The sequence below is a fragment of the Protobothrops mucrosquamatus genome, unplaced genomic scaffold, assembly GCF_001527695.2.
Source record: "Protobothrops mucrosquamatus isolate PMUCROS unplaced genomic scaffold, P.Mucros_1.0 scaffold1295, whole genome shotgun sequence".
Taxonomy (NCBI): domain Eukaryota; kingdom Metazoa; phylum Chordata; class Lepidosauria; order Squamata; family Viperidae; genus Protobothrops; species Protobothrops mucrosquamatus.
The window spans coordinates 157,802-165,971 of record NW_015387497.1 but is presented as its reverse complement, the minus strand read 5'-3'; positions in this window follow the sequence as shown (position 1 = coordinate 165,971).

The following is an 8,170-nucleotide window of genomic DNA, read 5'->3' as shown; positions in this document are numbered from 1 at the left end:
ATTTAATAAGTATCCCCTTGAAAATATTTGATGGAATATAATCATAACTGATTTCAAAGGAAATGTGGAAAAAAAATCAGTATTTGGGTTAAAATTCAACATGTCCGGCCAACAATTGTCAAACTGCGGTCTACTAAGGGGTCAATAACAGCCTTCTCAGATTTAGCAGACTTGGCCTACTTGCTCCTCAGCCTTCTGTCTCTTCCTGTTTATCACTGTTGGTTCAGCTGGCCAGGCCCTCTTGACAACTCAATGGCTGCCTCCCATATTCCCTGCCTGTTAGCCAGCCAGACCCTGTTCACTATTTTGAGTCCTGCCCACTCTCTGCTTACCAACAGTTAGCTGTTTCTTGAGAATCTTAAGGTCTGAATGGTGGATGTTCTCTGTAGAAACTCTCCAACTTCAAAACAGTCTGCCATATGTGAGGAGGGCGGCTCCTATTCTCATGGATTTCCAGAAGCTTGTGAAAAACCTGGCTTTTCTAGGGGAGCTTTGGAAGATTAATTCTGCATGGAACCATCAGTGTAACAATGCTTTTACATAAATTGCATCAATTAATATTTGCAGCATTGTTGTTTTTGCTCTGTAATTGGATTGTATAAAATGCCTGAGGAGGTAAATTGATCCGAAAAATAAATTAATAAATAAGATCAGTGGCCAAACAGAGGGTCCACTGAAATGTATATGTGTAAATACAGATAGCCATGTAAATATTAACATTCAGAAAACTGATAATTGTGACCTAAGCCTTAAATGCATTTACTGACTCTAAATACACATTTGCTACGCTGGACCAGTACATTTGTTTTAAAAATTGGTAAAGGGTTTATAAAACAATACTTAATTTTGGATTTAATATTTTGGTAGTGATTTTAATTAAAAGGCCTTTAAACATGGAGACTATGAGAAAGTATAAATAAATGCAGATATAATAATCATCTTGCCAAGCAACATGGATTCAGATGCTGACAAAGTTGAAAATGTAGGTGGTGTGTGTGGGTGGGGTGGGGTGTTGAATTGGATGATCATATTTCCCAAAATATTATTTTATGATCCATGAAAGCAGAAGGTTTGCCTGGACCTGTTACCAGGAGTCATAAGTGACTCGAAAGCACACACAAAAAAGTACTATCTAGCTAAAGAGTTTTGATAATTTCTTGTTCCTATTTTTTTTTTAAGTAAATCAAATCATGCCCACCAACTGAATGGGAGAGTTGTTCGTTCCATATAATTCTATAAATTCCTTTAAGGGAGATATATATTTAACAATTAAATGAACACCTACACCTACTATATTAAATGAGATTCCTATAATTAAATGTCTTCTTTAATAATATCTTTCAAAATCTATTTGATGGAAAATATATATTTCAATAAATCTTGATGTTAATGATATAAGTTTTCTGAAGATCTGTTAGCAAACAAATAACTGTTCAAATAATTCTGCTAAATCCAAAGCAGTTCGTTCTAGCGAAATCTGATAGTATGCAAACGGGGCTGTGAAACCGTTCCTTCCTTCATTAATTTTTTTAAATTATATATACAGGCTATTCAGGTAGCATGTTTTGGTTACTATATATTATTTAAAAATTACAACTATGCTGTTAGATTTGTAGTCCACTTTTATTTTCACTTGAAACCCAAAAGATCTTTAACTGACAGAATTATTTCTATCAACATGACAATTCCATGTTTACCTTTTCTAGTTATTTACGTGTTTTCCTAATCAAAAAGGCCCCACACATTCTAATGAACTTTTTAAGATTTTAAAGTAAAATGTGTCTTTTTAAAAGTCTGCCACTACATTTATTGACTATTTTTTTCCCCTTCTGTTCAATTGTGTCCAGTTCTCACAGCTACCTGGACAAATCCCTGCAGTTTTCTTTGGAAGATTTTGCAGAAGTGGTTTGCCATTGCTTCCTTAGGGCTCAGAGAGAGAGTGACTAGCAGAAGTTACCTGATTTTGTGCCTAAAGGGTATTAGAACTCACAAGTCTCCAGGTTTTAGCCAATGCCTTAACCACTACATTAAAATGGCTCTCAGAAATCAGATTCCCTTGTATAAAATATATAATAAAAATATTCAAGTAATAGATCACTTTCACTGTGCAAGTCTTAATTTATTTACTCAAGTAATTCCCATTAGGTTCAAAGTAAGACTTTAAGTATACAGAGTCTTTTAATGATGCTAAATTAATGAGTAAAATAATTAATTTTTCTGCCTCCTTTGTTTCAACCTTGTATTTTTGCTGACATCTGTTCTTGAGAATTTGTATATCACAGGACATATTGGAGCTGTAACTGAAGAAGAGAAGAAAATTAATGGCAAGCTCTTGTTCAACAAGGAGCAGAGTTGTCTTCTATGTTAGATTCTCAATAGACTCATATCAGAGATATTAGGTAATAATCCTTTCCCTCGTAAATCAAGTAAAAAAATTCAAATGTAAATGTGAATTTTTTAATGAGGTGGAAATAATTGGACAGCAGGCCTGTAGTGAAAGATAAGAGTTTTGAGGGGATTTCTAGGTATCACATTGTTAAAACCGAGATGGTAAAAAGAAGAAAAAGTCATTGCTGAGTGTTTAAGCCTTAGCTTAAATATTAAGGTATGCAAGACAGGCAGGTACACCATATAAGCCAGGCAGACTGCCATAGAAAGGAAGCTCTTATATCTCCAACACCTTGTTGCTACAAGGAGAGCGCTTTGCAAGACCAGTAGCAAGTTTGATAAAGAGACAAGCCTTCCTGGCAAAAGGCTCCTCGATGGATGCTTTCTTACATCAGAAGGTGCAGGGACTCCTCTCTGAGCGTGATGACAAGCAAGCATAGAACCAGATAGCCAGAAACTGCCATTTTACTTTCCCACAATGCTCCACATAAATAGTACATTTGGGCATTCTGGGAAATTAAAAAGATAATCTGGAGGGGAGTATTTTCCTTTTCCTTTTATGTTTCTGTAGGTTTTTTTAATCTTGTGTAAATTGTTCTTTTAATAAAAATTATATTAAACAACAATCTGTCATATTAAGTACCAGTATTTCTTTTTCTAGTAAGATAAGGAAAAAATAGGCTCAATTTACTACTCTTACTCGTATCTAAGATTCATGCAACATTTCCTGCTAACAATAGAGATATAATACTTTAGCCCGTATGAAACTGACTATGCAAACGAGATTAAATCAGGAAAACAAAAAAAATTTACATTTGCCCTTTGCCTTTAAGGCCAGTCATGGCCCCACATGCCACAATAGAAAATCTCGCAACAACAATTAAAATACTATATCCAGTCTAAAGAACATAGAAGCAACACTTTTTCATACAAATACCAACGCACCAGTAGCAGAAACATATAAAAACTCACTAACTCATAACCCCAATTTGCCAGCTGCCCCCAGGAATGCACTGTTGTTACTGGGCCAATAAACAGAAATTTCCTTTCCAACTGTAGCCTGCCTCAAACTTATTTCTCCCTGCATTTCTTTCCTGGCTTGGAATAAGATATGGACCAGATTTAACTTCTAACACTACTGTAGAATTTCAAGGATATCTGATACCTCAAAAAGTCTCAGCAATAAGGCAACTTCTAACATTAATTAAAATAATTACAGCAGAATATGTTTATTTCATGAACACCCAGCTGACTACAAGCTGTATTTGCTTCTCAGTATAACAGGCCTGTGAGGAGGGCTGGGCAGCGGAAATCATTCTAAATCAGGGGTGTCAAAACTGCCGGCCCATGGGCTGGATGCGTCATGCCGGAGCAAATCCAAGGAACAGTAGAGGGCTTTACTTTGGAATCCAGGAGAGCTGATATTCAATTTGTAATTTATTTTGACTGTACTAGAAACTTCAGTTTCTCTTATTTCTGTCTATAAAAATAAAACATTTTGTTATGACATCAAACTGGGGTCAAGATTTACTTTTCTCATTTCATTTCTTGGGAACTGTTCCTCTTCTGAGACTAATTAAATAACAATCTTATGGTCTCCTGAGAGTGGTGCATGTATTGCTTTGCCAGTCAGATTTCCTGTGTTTCAGAGTTTGTTAAAATAAAGCTTGCCTTAGAAGGCTGCATTATATATTTTATTTTATTTTTCTCAACTTTACCCTTTCATGACCAATAAAGAAGTAAGGAGAAAGATCTGATCTCTCAGAATCACTGGCGTTAGGAAGAATTTATTATGTCTAAACCAGACATGTCAAACCCGCGACATCACATGACATAGCGCAACGTATCGGGACGGTTTTGCCATTGCCGGCAATGGAGTGGGTGCGGCTTCCAGATGACGCGTCCGGCCTGTGGGCCGGCAGTTTGACATCCCTGGAAACAGTAGCATGGCAATCTTTATTTGGAGGAAAATCAAACAAATTTTATTGGTTTAAGCAGCTCCAATCTTCAAAAGCAGGTTTGGAGGAAACAATAATGACATAATTACTAGTATTTTTCTTAAGATTCAAGTCATCACTATTGGTTCTCTTCTATAAAATGAAGATCCTGAGAACTTCTTAAGGTGGGTCAAATTGCAGAGTTCTCTATAGCCTCTTTAATTCAATCTATTAAATGTCTGGAACTTACCTGCATTTGAATTGCTACTAGGAGGAATTCCAATGCAGATTGCTGTTTTGCTTTAAGAAAACACATCCCTTGACAGGTGTGGGGGCAACATTTCCAAATGTGGCCATTTCTGTTCATCATCAACTGCTTTGCCTACATCTGCTACATCCCCATTTGGGAAATTACAAAAGCATAAATATTATTCTGAAGTAGCAAGGAATCTTTAATATATTTTTCAGTGGCTAGTGTAAAACAATTAAAGAAAAGCAGAAATTAATTACCCTCACGAGTAATTAATTTTGAAAAAAGAATAAATGTTTGAATAAATGATTCTCAGCAGACTTTAATGTTTGTGTAGACTGTATTGTAAATCTGCAGATTTCCTTATATAGGATTTAGAATTCACGCCCTTCAGTTCTCTTCCACTTATATAATTCTTCGACGTGCCATTGCCTTTCAGCTTACATATTAATTACCTCCACTTAAACATTCATAGATGGGATACAGTATTCAGCAGTAAGACCTATCTATATATTCACCAATTGAAATTAATTACATTGGATTTGGAAATAAATTACAATTCCACTGGAAATTAAAAACAAAGCAAACTTCTGGTCAAGGATCTAACTAGATAGTACAATTGCGGAGGATTAAGGTAGCCTGCTATAAATGTTGGTCTAAAACAGTGGTTCTCAACCTGTGGGTCGGGACCTCATTTGGGGTCGATCGACCATTTCATGGGGGTCGCCAAGCAAGGCTGTCCGCCATTTTTTTTGTCTGCCATTTTTCCCCCCTTTTCCGGCGGGTGCCTTACCTCCCTTGGGCTGGGCCAGCTGGTGGTCGGCCTGCTCCGTCTCTGCCGCTTGCCAGCTACGCCTCGGCCAGCGCAGGGGGCAGAACCACGCATGCGCGGCGCTCCCGGGCAGGGAAAGTTCTCGACTTACAACCGGTTGGGTAGTCCTTGACTTACGACCGGTTTAGTCCTCGACTTACGACCGGTTTAGTCCTCGACTTACCACCGGTTGGGGTCGCGGCATTAAAAAGGTTGAGAACCACTGGTCTAAAACTACTTAGCATTTGAAACTTTGCATTGTTTGTAGAAATAAAATAGAAATCAATGTCCTGTAGTGTGTACAATATTGAATAAACTTTCTCAGAAAAGGCAGTCACCCTACATTGCAGCATTTTGTGTCAACTGAGGGGAATTTACATATCCTCATCCTTCAAATTAGCTGGAAGCCAGTCATGATTATTTTCACTTTTGTTGACAGGACAGAATAATGCTATGCCAGCTAAGCCTCTATAGAACAGTTCAGAGAGAACTGCACTGAGGAAAGATTTCCCAATTAAAAAAAACTCAGAAGCTTTGCAAAGCTTTATCATTTCAACTAACCCCCCCCCCAACCCCTCAGTTTTACTGTAGTGTCAAATGAGCCTTAGCCAAGCTAGCTAAAAATTGGCTCAACTGATGCTGTAAAAACTAATATAGATTCAGAGATGATTCTGAACAGGCTTAAAATTTTCATTTGGAAATGCCAAACTTTGCTTTTTAAAGACAATTCTACATAAAGCATATGAAAGAAACTTTAGACCAAGATGCTAGAGTTGCACTTCAATAAATAGTTCAGGAGTAAAATGATCTCATTATGGACTGAAATGATGTTGTTGAGACCAATAATACAAAGAATTTGGGATGATCATCCCTGAGATAAGAATAATAGTATTAGGACTGGAATTATTGCTGAGATGAAATACCCAGGACTAGATCCGAAGCAGTGGCATGCTGGAGCCGGCTCATGAAAGCGAATTGTTATTTTTTCAGGAATTTCACAAGCTGCTTGAGAGCAGAACTGAGTCATGATGCCTACTGTGCAGCTTGTGACATATAGTGGAAATGGAGCCGGTTGTTAAACATTTATTATCACGGCTTCTGAAAACAGAATAAAATGGACAAGCAAATACCTATCCATTATGTAATTCCCTTTTGAGCTGAACAATATTATGAAAAGCAGTGACCAAAAATTGATTAGTTGTAAATGAAGATAGGTGACAAAGTTACTTTTTCATCACTGTCATAACTGCAAATGGTTACTAAATGAGGACTATCAATACTCTCTTTATAGTTTGACTTGCCTTCAGTATCTACTTAACAATTTACCACAATTGAAACAAGTAATAATTAAACTATATGATGTGGAAACATGGCAGCTTCCAAAGACCTACAATTTCAGCTTTTCTAAGAGATGCTGAACTTGAATGAAAATCAGCAATTCAGTTTTATAAAATGTTAAATGAAAGTTAATTTTATTTATATATTTGATCTGTGAAAGGAAAAAGCAAAATATTCAATTTTGGAAAATCAGTTGCTTAATTTATTAAAAACATAAAATATACTTACGATTTAAAAATGAAATATTCTTTTGGGTCAATTATATCCCTCAAAGAGCGTGTTAAAATAGATGAACAAAATGAGTGAAAAGCAGATTTTAGACATTGGCAATATAAAGGTGCTTTAATTTTCTCAATCCTAGCTACTTTATGATGTGTGGAATTCTGGGAATTAAAGTCTGCACATCTTAAAGTTGCCAAAGTTGAAAAAATGTTTTAACTTATATAATTTGATTAATATGTAAGTTAACAATTTTAGGAAGAAATATTTATGGATCTCAATGTGATGCTGAATTATATTTCTAAAATGCGGATTTTTTTAATCTTATGAAGTTCTTTGGCTTAATGGATCTTGGGGTACAGCAAAAAAGATAATCCTGTGTAATTGAAAAGAAAGACACTCCTTGATTTAAAGAATGACTCTAGCATATGAGTTGGTTATCTATTTTTGAAAATCTTTGTGCTCTAAAAATAAGATGTAGCATTATGCTGCTATAGAGTATGGTCCTGATTTAATAATCCTGACAATTAAATTCTCAATGAAAATAAGGGACTAAAAGAGAGCTAAAATTAAAGACCAAACTAATAACAACACACTCTTTGAGGGAGCCAAAGAATGGTGCATGCAAAGAAGTGCTGTTAGGTAATACAAATCACATGATAAATTAATACTTACATTTAAAGATAATAAAAAAGCTCATCCCTACACTAATAAGGTCTGCTATGGGATTTTTTCCTGACTCATTCAGCTGAACTTCAACTTCCATCCTCCAAGAGACTGTCGTGTAACATTTAAAATACATAAATAAATATTGTAGATAATTAGAAGGTATTTCAGCAGAAGATGTCATATATTCCATTCATTTGTACTTTTTGGGCTTGTTTTCTTTTCAAATTCATTTTGTGCCTGATATATGGTTCATGCTTAGTTCCCATTGATTTCATTAACAGAATATTAATAATCCATATTATTAGTTATTCACATTGTATTAGTTATTCACAACTCACAATGGGAATGAGCTTCCATTACTTCGAGACCGCCTTCTGCCACAGATTACCTCCCATCGGCCAGTACGCTCCCACAGGGTGGGTCTCCTCAGGGTGCCGTCGGCCAGACAGTGCCGGCTGGCGACCCCAAGGGGGAGGGCCTTCTCTGTGGGAGCTCCCACCCTCTGGAATGAGCTGCCCCCAGAGATCAGGGTGATCCCTGATCTCCCTTCCTTCCGCC